Below are 12,974 nucleotides of genomic sequence, written 5' to 3'. Positions count from 1 at the left end.
GCACTGTTGCCTGCCTTCCTCTACAGTATCTACCCTCTCCCTATCTGCTTCTCACTCTCTTGCCCTCGGCCTCCCCTCTTCCCCTTGTGTTCCCTATTTTTTCCCAGTACACTCTCTCAATGTCTTTCAGTCTATTTACCTCCTTTCCTATCTTTTTTCCGTCTGCTTCACCATTTCTCTGAACCATTCTCTTTCACAGCAACGTCAAAAGACAGTAAGACACACACACACGCACGCATGCACGCTGAAAGGATTCTCCAGTACCTTCACACCATAAAGATAAGGTTTAAGTAAATCAGTGGTGCAAGGTTCAAGATTCTGTAGAATGGGAAGGCGTTAATACCCTTGAATAAAAGTCACTACACAGGTGATTTACAATTGTTTGAATCCAATTATGTTATTACCCTTTAATCTAAGTTTACAATTATTAATGAACCTAAGAAATAATCAGAATGAATTATCAAAAACAGGATGATACAATAACAACAATTCAGTTCAGAGCTCTGAGATACAAAGTTCTCTCCATGTCACATAGTAAATCCAGCCAGACACAGGGCGAAAAGTCTGCAATGCTGGAATCTTTCCCTAGCAGAGCCTTATAAAACAAATAGATTATAATAAAACATTATCAATAGATGTCGCTGTTGGTCCAACGAAGGGGATCAGGCTTCCCGCTGTCTTACGCTTCACAGTGACCTTGGCTCCCATGCATCCCATCCAAGGCATCTGGACTGTCTTCCTCCCTAATTTTGGGTGCTGATAATTCTCTATTGGGTTATTGTCTAAATGAGTTGGCCAGGGCATTTGGGAGTATCTTGTTGAGTTTCTGTTTACTGGGAACTAGCACACTGAATTCTGCTGTGCAGTTTTATGGCAATTGATATCCATTTAAAGCTTTAGTTATTACCAGTTAGTATTACAATAAGAGTATACGATCGTTTAGACCAAAAAACATTACTATTTTTATGAACTAACATTAACTTTAAGGCAAAAAATAGTTTGCCTGTATTTTCAGTGAAACACTCCCTAAAAAGGAGAGAAGAGAGAGAGGAGAGAGAGAGAGGAGCGAGAGAGAGAGAGGAGAGAGAGATGAGAGAGAGAGAGGAGAGAGAGAGAGAGAGAGAGATGAGAGAGAGAGAGGAGAGAGGAGAGAGAGAGAGAGAGAGGAGAGAGAGAGAGAGAGAGAGAGAGAGAGAGAGAGAGAGAGAAGAGAGAGAGAGAGAGAGAGAGAGAGAGAGAGAGAGAGAGAGAGAGAGAGAGGAGAGAGAGAGAGAGAGAGAGAGAGAGAGAGAGAGAGAGAGAGAGAGAGAGAGAGAGAGAGAGAGAGAGAGAGAGCCTCTAACTATGATCTCATCTCATGCTTGATAAACACAGTTTCTGGAATATAAGAAATTATAGTTATATTGACACAGTTATACTAAAACTCAACACTTTTAGTCATACAAATGATTAAAATATACGCACAGTATAAAAGTCTATATATCAATATGTGGCTTAAGTGATCAGAATAGCTGAACTTAGAGCAGTTATATGTAATAGCAGGATATAAAAATGAGCAACTATAAAAATGTCAAAACATCATATGACCAGGCCGTAGCTGTAAATCAAAGGTCCTCTATTCTAGATGTATGTATTGGTTGCCTTTTTTTACTCTTCTAATCTCCTACATATATGCAGTTTTCTACAGACAAATGTATTATACTTCTAAGACTTTTATTCTAAAAGCACTATAATTTCCTTCCAACGCACACAAACCACACACACAGAAAAGGTGAACAACCTCCCCACATCACGTATACCACACCTCTACATCTGTTCATATCTATTTGAAGCCCTGCACTTCCCCGACTCAGCATTTGTCGTGTCAGACATCTGGGGATCCAACAGGGATCATTAAAATTATTTATTCCCTCCACAGAGCCGAGCAAATTATTTGCTTAATTTTGATAGGGGATAATAAAACACGTTACATACTTTTGATGTGTCCATAAAATATCTTCTTCAACAGCTATTAGCTGTCCCAGAGAGAGGAGGAAAATGGGTCCTCTTTAATCCATGAGCTCTATGCTGAAATATACTGAAATATGTTAAATAAAACAAGCACATAAAAGTGGCAGGATCATGATCAGGTTAAACTGTTAATTTGGCTGAGTGCTGAGGAACGGAATCGTCACTCACAACTGCTATGTTGCACGCTTGCTATCTTGGACCTTACCCCTTATGCCTGAACTTTTTAGGCTTTTTTTTTTTTCTATTTTGAACAACATTTAAAAATTGAGAAAATAGCCGATCTACATCACACTGTGAGCTTGTAGATAGGTTATTGTCTCCGCCAGGCCGAAAGGCATGGCGAGAGAGTATGTTTTGCCCCCTGTCCGTCCGTCCGTCCGTCCGTGTGTCGTTCTGTCTGTGTACAGCTAATCTCCGGCACCGTTGGCTTGCTCGCAGTGAAACTGTGCACACACACTCCCTGGATGCCACAGAAGAACCTCTGCCAAAATGTTTTCACATGGGTCTTTTATAGCGCCACCAGGAGGCCGATTTGTGCAAAACATATTTTTTGACAGTACTCCTACAGATTTTGTCCAAAAATCCCGCAAATCGGTACACAGTATCTAGTCATTAAACGAAACGTGTGTGTGTGTGTGTGTGTGTTCGCGACGGGTCACGCACGCACACGCGGGTGTGTGTGTGTGTGTGTGTGTGTGTGTGTGTGTGTGTGTGTTGGAACTGTTTATGAGCGGGTGTTTGTGTGTGTTCTCTGTGGTTCGGCGCCACAGCGACAGGACGCACACGCGTGCGTGTGTGTTGGAAGTGTTGCAGGTACCAAGTACAAAGTCACTTTCCATCCCTGATATACTGTCTGTGCACAGTGCATAACCCAAACTGCACATACTTTGGGTGCTCATATCCCCCGACGGGTATGGTCTAGTAAGAATAATTACACTGAACTCTCTAGGGAGATAAAATGGATGGCACATTATCATCAAATACTCCAGGTCTGGAGAACAAAGATAATTCCTAGTTTGCACATTCCTCAGCAGGAATCATTTATCATAACACATGCCCCTTTGTTTATCAGTAGGCCAATTAGCACCTCTACTACACCTTTTATTTTATGGGGTAGATCTGAAAGTATAAGACGGACGGACGGACGGACGGGCGGACTATCTGTCTGTCTGTCTGGAACTAATTGTGAAAACCGCTAGCCTGATCAATGCCAAAGTTCATGTGCACCCTGCCATTTGGCTGATGTAGAACACCACTAACGTGTTCTAAACTTTTAGAAATATTGAAATGTTGTTATATTATAATTGAAGTCAATGGGGCTCGGTTTGTCCAAATTTGAGCAAGGATATATAGATATATATAGCAAATATATGATGATGTCATTCATTCTGAACGTATACTTGTTTGACCATGTACCACAACGTTGCTGTCGGGTAGAGACCTAGTAACTACATATTTCAGTTTTTTATGTTTATACCATACAATATCATACAAGAGTGCCACACAAATGTAGCGAGGATAGCAGATCTAAGTAGTGAAAATAGCAGATCTACAAGCTCACTGTTCTACACCAGTGGTTCCCCCAGGGAGGTCCCCAGATGACAGTAAAGTGACAATATAAAATTTAAATAATAAATGGAAAAAAATTTAAACAAAATAAAAAGACCATTACTGCATCAAAATTAATCAATAAACTATACAGTATAAAAACTGGTCAAACATTGGACAAATTATCAAATAATATAAGAGGCACAAATTCAGATCAGCTATTTTCACAATATTTATCTGTGGAACCGAGTCAAACTAAATGTAAAGTCTCAACTCCTACAATTCTAAGTGCTTGTCAGGGTGGGGGGTCCCCAGTTCAAATATGATTATTTTGGGGGGTCGCGGCCTGAAAAGGTTGAGAACCACTGTCTACACGACGCATAGATCAGCTATTTTCAGTATTTTAAAATATTTTTAAAGTTTTAAAGGAACAATTAGACAGTTGGTTTCCACCCAACAGCAACAAAATGTAGCTAGTCTCTTTCAGAGCCAAGCCTATAAGAGGAACTGAACATCGGTCAAACTGAGCTGAAAGCTTGTCCAAATATGGAGTCATACTGTACAGATACATCATAGATGACTGGTTTCATAGACTGGCAACATGAAGTCAGAGATCCACAAGAGGCCATGCCGTTATTAGACAACATCTTGTTTTTCCCGTGCTTCATTATTGTCTCTGCCAGGCCGGGTGGCCGAAGGCTGGAGACTTATGTTTTCGCTCCTGTCCGTCCGTCCGTACGTGTGTCTGCGAACAGCTAATCTCGATCACCGCTGTACGAATCTGTGTAAAACTTTGCACGCACACTCCCAGTAGGCCAAGGAAATACCTCATTGTGGCGTCTTGTGATCAAAACGTATCAGCCAAATATTTCAGATTCCATTCCATGACTGCTTTTATTTTTATTTTTTTTATGTTTTCGGCTGCTTCCTTACTTCCGTGGTGTTACCAATTATACTAATTAAGGCTTTGTTTCATTTAGTGTAGCAGAATGTTTTTCCAGTGAGCCATCATGCACAATAGCAGCACCCTGACTGTTTGACCAGAATGTAACAGAGCGTTAATCAGTATCATTTGTAGCACCTGAGAAGTAGGGAATCAGCCCATTTTCATGCCAATATGGCTGCTGTGCAGAGCCTATTACAGTAGGCTATATGCCTTTAGTTATCCTAAAACCTTTAACTGTTATAATTAGTACAAAAAAAGAAGGAAAAAAAAGAAGAAAATATTTTCCTTGATTTATAGACAAATCAGCGTTATGTTGCAAAAGGGTGACACACGAGGTGCGTGGCAGGAGTTAAGAGAGATCCCGTATTACAAGGGGGTGAGTGCTGATGCAGCACTGGCGAATGATCTGAATGAATTCCACACACGGTTCAAGGCTAACAATGCGAGCAGTAGCATGGCAGCTTGTATGGTTGGCCCAGCGGCATTATGGATGCCGGGTGTTCCTCTCATGCACCAGTAAAGCACACTCATCCCCTTCAAGCTGAATCTGAGGAGGGTGCTAAAAATTGTGAATATCAGGAAAACAGTCGGTCCAGACGTCATCAAGACCTGCGCTGACCTCCTGGTACCAGTGTTCACCATCATACTGTAATTCAACCTCTCCCACTTGCTTCAAGAGGTCCACCATTGTCCGCAATCAAAAGCTCCCCAGCCATCCTAAATGACTGATCTCTGGTGAAGAAGTGCTTTGAGAAGTTCATAAAAGACCTCATAATAGGCTCCTCTCTCCCCAGCACCTACATTTTGCCTCCAGGTTCTGCATACCACCCTCTCCCACCTTGACAACAAGAAAGTGGGATACGTTAAGCTGTTATTTATTGATTACAGCTCTGCCTATAGCACCATAGAACACCACCTGGCTGGCTAGCAAACTGTCTGACCTGGGACTGCTGTCAGTGTGTCACTGGGTCCTGGAATTATTGGGGTGCACATCACACAGAGTGACCTGACTTGGAATATGCACACAGTGACTGTGGCAAAGACAATATCATGCCTGCACCACCTCAGGCAGCTGAGGAAATCAAGGTAGGGTTGTATTTCTTAAATATATATTTCAGATTCAGAGCACAGTCTTGAGGAACATGCCACGCCAACATGAATGAGTGACAAATAGACCCCCTCTTGATGTCTGGTGATCTTGAAACCCACTGGGCCAAAAAGTGCCATATTTCTTGTGCATGCTGTTGTAGGCCAATGAAGTAAGTCCTCGAATATTGTTACCCTGCATGGCTCTGTAGGAGGCGATCCGTGAAGAAATGGGTCTGTGAGTCTGTCTAATCTCACAAAATATTTGATCTGGAGTTTTGCTTTGTTTCTGTTGACACGTGGTCCAGCTTTGCTCATTCTGGCGGGTTCTTCTTGTCCTCGAGATTTTTCTTGATGTCCTCTATTGTCTTGGTCATGTTGGGGACATCATAGTTTTGAGCCACATAGATCCCCACGGGGATCCCCATAGTGAAACCTACCACCACTTTTAGCATGATGGAATAATATAAGTCTGTCAAACAGGTGGTTGATGTAGCCCTCTCACTATAGCTGATAATGGGATTCAGACACGCTTGGGATTGTCTAGTGCGAGACGGATATCGAAGCTGAGAACTTTAATGAGACTACGTACCACTGCGTACATCAAACGTGAATTTGGATGAAGGCAAGCCTGCACTGTTAAGGTTATGTTCAATAGCCACAAATAAATGATTTATATCTGTGTTCTCTTATAATCCTCACACAAATCTCATGTCATCATATGATGTCAGCCTTGCCCAAATACGGAGTTCCACAAGGTTCCAGACTGGCCTCCCAGGTTGGAAATATAATAGGTAAGCATAGCAACCTGATATCAACACACAAGGATGGTGTCAACTGGACAATGCGACTGAACAGAAAATATAACAAATCTCTCAAGCTATACCTTGTAGCACACCTCTGCTGGTGACTGCTGCTATGGGCAGCTTTGTTATCTTGCTCTGGGTTGCGCCAAATAGGTCCTCATCAGAAGCTTGCAGGTCTATGACAGCATCCATGAGGTTGATGAGAGTTATTAATATAACTCAGGGTCAATGAGCCTGAGCCTGTCCCGTGCTCCTTTTGTCTTGCTGTTTTTATTGGAGTTCAGAGTAATGCACACGTAATGTCACTTCCTCCTCTTCTCAGTAATGTCACTGCAGAGAGAAGGCATTAATTGAATTGAATAGCAGTTGCTAGTTGAAAAAAGAAGAAAAACACAATTGCCCGAGCGATCTGGCACACTGGACGGGTTTCTCAAGTCCATCCTGGAGCCGATGCCAGGAACAGAAATGTAGAAGTTCAAGTAGGTGACCAATGCTGACCCTGTGTGCCCGGATCACTGAACTTCCAGCACTGATTTACTAGTATACCAGCATTCAGGCTAATATTTTTTTTATAAAACCATTTCTGTGAAATATGTGGGTGGCTGTTAAAAAGGCTTTCACAGTCTCCAGGTTTGTTAATATCACGTTACCAAGTGCTGTTGCTGATTGGATTACTTGGAGGCCAGTTTGACATCATAGACCCCAGATGTGAGTACATCTGACTCACAATCCCATATTTGGGCATGGCTTAAATACTGTTACCACATGGTGAATTGACCCCATATTGTGACCCCATCGTGACCTCATCATGCTCACAAGAGCAAACAACGCCAGACAGAGAGATGCGGTTACAAGGGACATGCAGTATGATTTATGCTCTCCACGAACTGACTACACAGACCCCGACCTCCAAGACTCTTTGAGCAGCATATTCTACACTCTGGCTGGTAGCCATTCGAAGCCAATCCCTAGATCCAATGAGCAGACAATTACTGGTTAGGTTCTGATCGAGCATCACTGTGGCAGGTCCTAATCCCAGTCAGACATTTGTACAAAACAGATTGTACAGTTGTATGAATAGTGCGGCTAGTTTATCGAGGACATGGTCCTTAGGTCGTTTTCAAACTCTGATCCGGCATTTGCACAAATCCATAGGTCTAAACAACAGTGAGCGCAATGTGGACAATCTAGAAAATGTGGTAAATGTGGTGTATATCGATCGGTCTGGGAAGAGGATCCCAGTGAAAGCCAAAGTAGGAGACAACGTGCTCTACCTGGCACGCAGGCATGGCATTGAATTAGAGGGAGCCTGTGAGGCATCACTTGCCTGCTCTACATGTCATGTCTACGTGAGCAGAGAACATTTTGGCAAATTGCCGGAACCCGAAGAAGGGGAAGATGACATGTTGGATATGGCACCGATGCTTCAGGAGAACTCCAGGCTGGGATGTCAGATAATTATTGCCCCAGAGCTGGAAGGAATGGAGCTAACCCTCCCTAAGGTCTCAAGGAACTTTTATGTGGACGGCCATGTTCCCAAACCACACTGAGCAGCAGAAACAGCTGGTTGATAGCCGGCCTGAAAAGGTCAGGCCTGGGTTCATCCAACACCCTCAGAGAGGCTATTTAAAGGAACTGCAAGGCATGCCCTTGACAGTTTGAAGTCTCCCCCTAGACTGTTTCGAGGGTGGGACATCACACCACCTTTTTCAGCTAAAACCAGCACATGTAATAGATTGTCATGTGCTCAACCCCCAGAACTGGCCATTTCTAAAATCTATGAAGTATTTAATGAGGAGAGCAATGTGACAAGAAATGAGTTCAGAGCATTTATCTCGCTAGTTCTACGCAAACTCCAGCTCTGTGAACCCCTCTTTGCAAATGTTATTGTAATATTTAAAGTCCTGTTTATTATTGCAGGCCTATATAATAAGTTTCATGAAGCATCAGGGCATTAATTCACATGTTGTGATGCATTGTGAGCTTGGAGATCCATTGTTAGCTTTTAGGAATTTAACCCCATTTGAAACCTCTCCCTAAGCAGCGATTGGAGCCATTGTCAGCTGTTCGGACGCCTAACTCCACTTGCAATGGATTTGTGTTTGGACAAAACTCCTAACTCCACTTGAGCTGGATTTGGGTAAAGTGGTGATAATATAATGACACATGCAAGTATCTGACAATATATAAAGTCACTATACCAACTTTGATGAGGCTGCACTGCTTTTTTGTTTTAAATATAAGGTTTTCTTCATTTCCTGAAAAACGTATATTTTGTTGTTTCATTTCCTGAAAAATGAGCGTTTTGGAGGTAGCTGGTTGCTGCTGGACAGCAGAGATATATTAAATTAATTATTGTAATTATAAATATATTATTGTAATTAATTGTATCTCTAATATATCTCTGCTGGACAGCAGAGATATATTAAATTAATTATTGTGATTATAAATATATTATTGTAATAATTTTTTTTAATATATATATATATATATATATATATATATATATATCATTTTATATGTTATAATAATAGGTATTATAATGTATGATATATTATAATATAATAAATATTGTATTAATGATGTAATCAATTATATCATATTTATATAATATAAAAATAAATAATGTTATGAGATATAAATATAAGAAATATTTATATATATTTATATGCATTTATATATGTTTTTTAAATATATAAATATACAAATGAGCCATAAATGAGCCAGTCTTTTGAACGGCTCTGTGAAAGGAACGGATCGCCAAGATCCGGCTCCCTTAAAAGAGCCATACATCCCATCTCTATTGCGTTGGTGATGTACGTGGAATGTGAATATTGATTAAGTGTGACTATCTATTTATTGGTAAATGGACGTGTGAACTACTTCGAAACTTCCATATGCTGTGATTAGCATATACCACTTGGTGGAGTATCGCTGGGAAATCACCTGACAGGTAGGCACCTCACCATGGAGAGACAGTGGGAGGCTCTACAGACAGCGCAGCAGCCTCGGCTACGTTATAGAGGGGCGTTACCTACCAATCGCCCTCATGAATCAACCCCAACTGAGTGCACCTGCGAGGACCGGCTAGGTGTGGCACCAACCCTCAAAAGCGGCCACTCTCTCTCAGTCTAGCACTGGCTCTCCTGGTGAACAGACGGGTGCTCAGGCGGTAAGCGATCACTCCACTATTTCCCTCACAATGTTAATTGCTGGTGAAATGTAAAACTAAGAGACTTGTTTCTTTTACCTCGTAGGCAACCTATGGAGAGATGTAAAGAATGCTGATATTATGATGCATGGATGCCCCGAACCCCGGAAGACTTTGTGTTGAACATTATTATTTACCCTTTATAAAAAAACGTAACAACAATGCTCTCTGAGCCTGGCTGCCAATAAATGCCCTTTATTGGGTTTGTACCCTGCCTTCTGTGTCTTGGCCTTGATCAGTAGGCCTATCCCACACACTTCAATAGCAGGAAGGCATCAACTTGAAGCACCATTATTACCTGAAAAGCCATTTGAACAGCTATTATAGTTTACTATATAGGCGATATATTTTGGCAGTGGTGGAAAAAGTACTCAAAGTCGTTACTTACCAATATTACAATATAGACATACTCTGTTACAAGTTTAAATCCATACAACTTAGCAATACACATTTTTGAAGAAAATAAATGCCTCAAATCATGAATGAAGTATCCGTTTGCCGTTAAAGGCCTAAGAAGAAATGCCACCCTTTTCACATTGGCCTATTATAGCGCCACCAGGAGGCCACAATAACCTACCTGACCTGGCGGAGACCTATGCACCGAGGAGCACTTTTTCTAGTTATTATTAATATTATTACTAGTGGTGGTGGTGGTAGTAGAAAATAGCAGATCTAAAAGCTAGCAACAAATAACTCATGCCAAATATCAACGTTTTAGAAACGGGCAAAGCCCAACCACCAGTCTACAAGTACAGTACCTTCACAGAAAAACAAGGGCAATGTCGCTTATAATTAGAGGACATGGCAACACTGAGCGTGGTGAGAGCTCTATATCAAAGAAATCTGTCATTTACTCCTAAATGTATTCAAATGCTGTATTGGGCCCTAAATGTACTGTAATTGAGGGGGGGAGTATGTATTTAGCCCCTCATTTGTAATGGAAATGTATGCTGTTAGGGACTGTTCGTTATGTAGTTACCAGGGGGGTGGTCCAGATGTAATTTATTTATTTTTATTTCCTTGACCCCCCCCCCCCCCCCCCCCCCCCGACCTCCAAATATTTGTCTGTGCCCCCCCCTGAGTGACTGGAGGAGAATGCATGCCCCCCCCTACCAATAAACCATATTTTTTTTATATTGACACCAACACTAGGAGTAGAACATAAAATGAATGCTGATCTTTTCTGAAGTTTATTATAGGCGAATTTAGCGCCCTATTTCACGTCAGGGTCCATTTGGTGGGGGGGGGTAATAAAGCGCACAGGTTTTCTTTACGCTGCAAGAACAAACAGCTGTGGCTCGTTATCACTCAGCCTGCTACAGTGACAGACACAGTGGACACTCGGACAGGGTTTTTATAAATAAAAGTTAAGTGGTGCTTCTCTAACTCTTGCATTTTTAATCTATCTGCAGTAGTGGGTGCTTCATAGTTAGTCAGAAGTCTGCACGTAATTCACTCGCTGCGCTGCTACAGAGATTAATATCAGACAGCAGGCTTGGTTACGATACCAGAACGCTCGCCCCAAAACACAGTCGAGGCTTCCGTTTACCACGACAGTGCGGCCAGAAGACTGAACATAATGGCGCTGGAGCCGAGGTCCAACCTGGGTCCTACGACAAACTTTCTGGCCTGCTCCTTGAGTTGTGTGTTGTTCATTAGGCCTGTTAAATTCAGTGTTGATGAGCAGGGGGGGATGTTTATGAAAATACGGAACAAATTGCGTGTCTCGCTCTGTCTCTCTGCTGGGGCAGAGAAGCATGCGACTGCCTGTCTCTCTCCCTGTAGTTGAATGAAAACGCATCGCATCATATCACTCTGATCTAATCCAAGGAAGTTGGAGCAACTCTCTAAAATCGTGAATTTTAGTTTGGCTGGTCAATTTCACATTAGTAGACCTATATTTGAGATGTATGATGATCAGTTATTATTCCAGTCCTCTATAAGATGTGTTACAACGTTGATGGCCAGTGTTACTTCTGTGTGTGTGTGTGTGTGTGTGTGTGTGTGTGTGTGTGTGTGTGTGTGTGTGTGTGTGTGTGTGTGTGTGTGTGTGTGTGTGTGTGTGTGTGTGTGTGTGTGTGTGCGCGCGAGTGAGTGTGGAGGGGGGAGAAGGGGAGGGGTGGGTATTTAGGCGCTGCAGCCTTGGGAGCGAAGAGCACACAACCGACTGTCTCGCCGTCTCTGCCTCAAATGGGGCTGTGACGTTGAGTTGTGGGCGTTCACTCCCGTTCATTAATATAGGGGGGCGGGGCTAAGGTCGCATTTTTGGAATTCTTTTGGAACTCTCTGTAGGAACAGATTCTCTGTTCAAAAAAAAATTTGCACTCAAGTCCCTGTGACCAGGGTATCGATCAGACTGGACAATGGCATGGATGTCTGCATAATTTTATTATGCCTGTCACAATGCATATTGTGACAGTATTGGGGGACTTTTTGTTAGCCCATGGAGACCTTTTTCTTTCTTACCTGACGTGGCACTCCACCATGCTGACATGCTGACGTTGCTTGGACAAGGTATAGTTTCTAATCCTGAACAAAAACAACACAAAACACACTGGTTTTAGACTGGTTTGCCGCTCTAGCTAGCTAAAGGCTATCCAGGGGTAGCAAACACAGACAGCTACCTTAGAAAAATGCATTTCAGAGTGGTTTCCTCTGCTGTAGAAATATGTGATGCCTTGACAATGCCCTGAAAAAGTTAATAATGACCACACTGTCACATCTGTCCTAGTCTACTAAACTCCAATAATAAGTAAGTATTAACATCACACCTAACATCCACGTGGTTTGATACTATGTGATTAGTATGTCAGAAATGAAAGATATCGTTGTGTATGAGTCCTCAAAGAGTACATTAGTAGGCTACTGTACTCATGTACCATTGTGATTACGTATGCACTGTGTCTCTATCCATGCCTCCATAGGTCTCTCTCTCTCTCTCTCTCTCTCTCTCTCTCTCTCTCTCTCTCATGCTGTCTTTCTGTTTGTATTTTGGTCCCAATGACAATATTGCAGAAGCAGACAGTGCATAAGAATTGTTGTGGGCAGAACCAGGTGGTCAAAAATAAACTGCAGGCGGAATAAGTTGAAACCATTGTGGGAGTGGGCGGTAGAAATCCAGTGGGAGCAGTTAGGCACAGGCTTAAGAAGCAGGACCCTGCTTCAAAGCTATAGCTACTGTATGCTTACTGTAAAAGTAACGCGTAACAACAACCTTACTGGAAATGTAGTGGAGTGAAAAGAAAAATATTTTAATTTGAAATGTAGTGGCGCAAAAGTCATGTTTTAAAAATAAATACTCAAGTAAAAAAGGGGAAAAAAAGGAAAAAATAAAAACTTTTACTTAAGTACAGTATCCGAGTAAAGG

Source organism: Gymnoscopelus braueri, assembly GCF_963280865.1.
Source record: "Gymnoscopelus braueri genome assembly, chromosome: 5".
Taxonomy (NCBI): Eukaryota; Metazoa; Chordata; class Actinopteri; order Myctophiformes; family Myctophidae; genus Gymnoscopelus; species Gymnoscopelus braueri.
Note: the sequence above shows the minus strand (reverse complement) of the source record.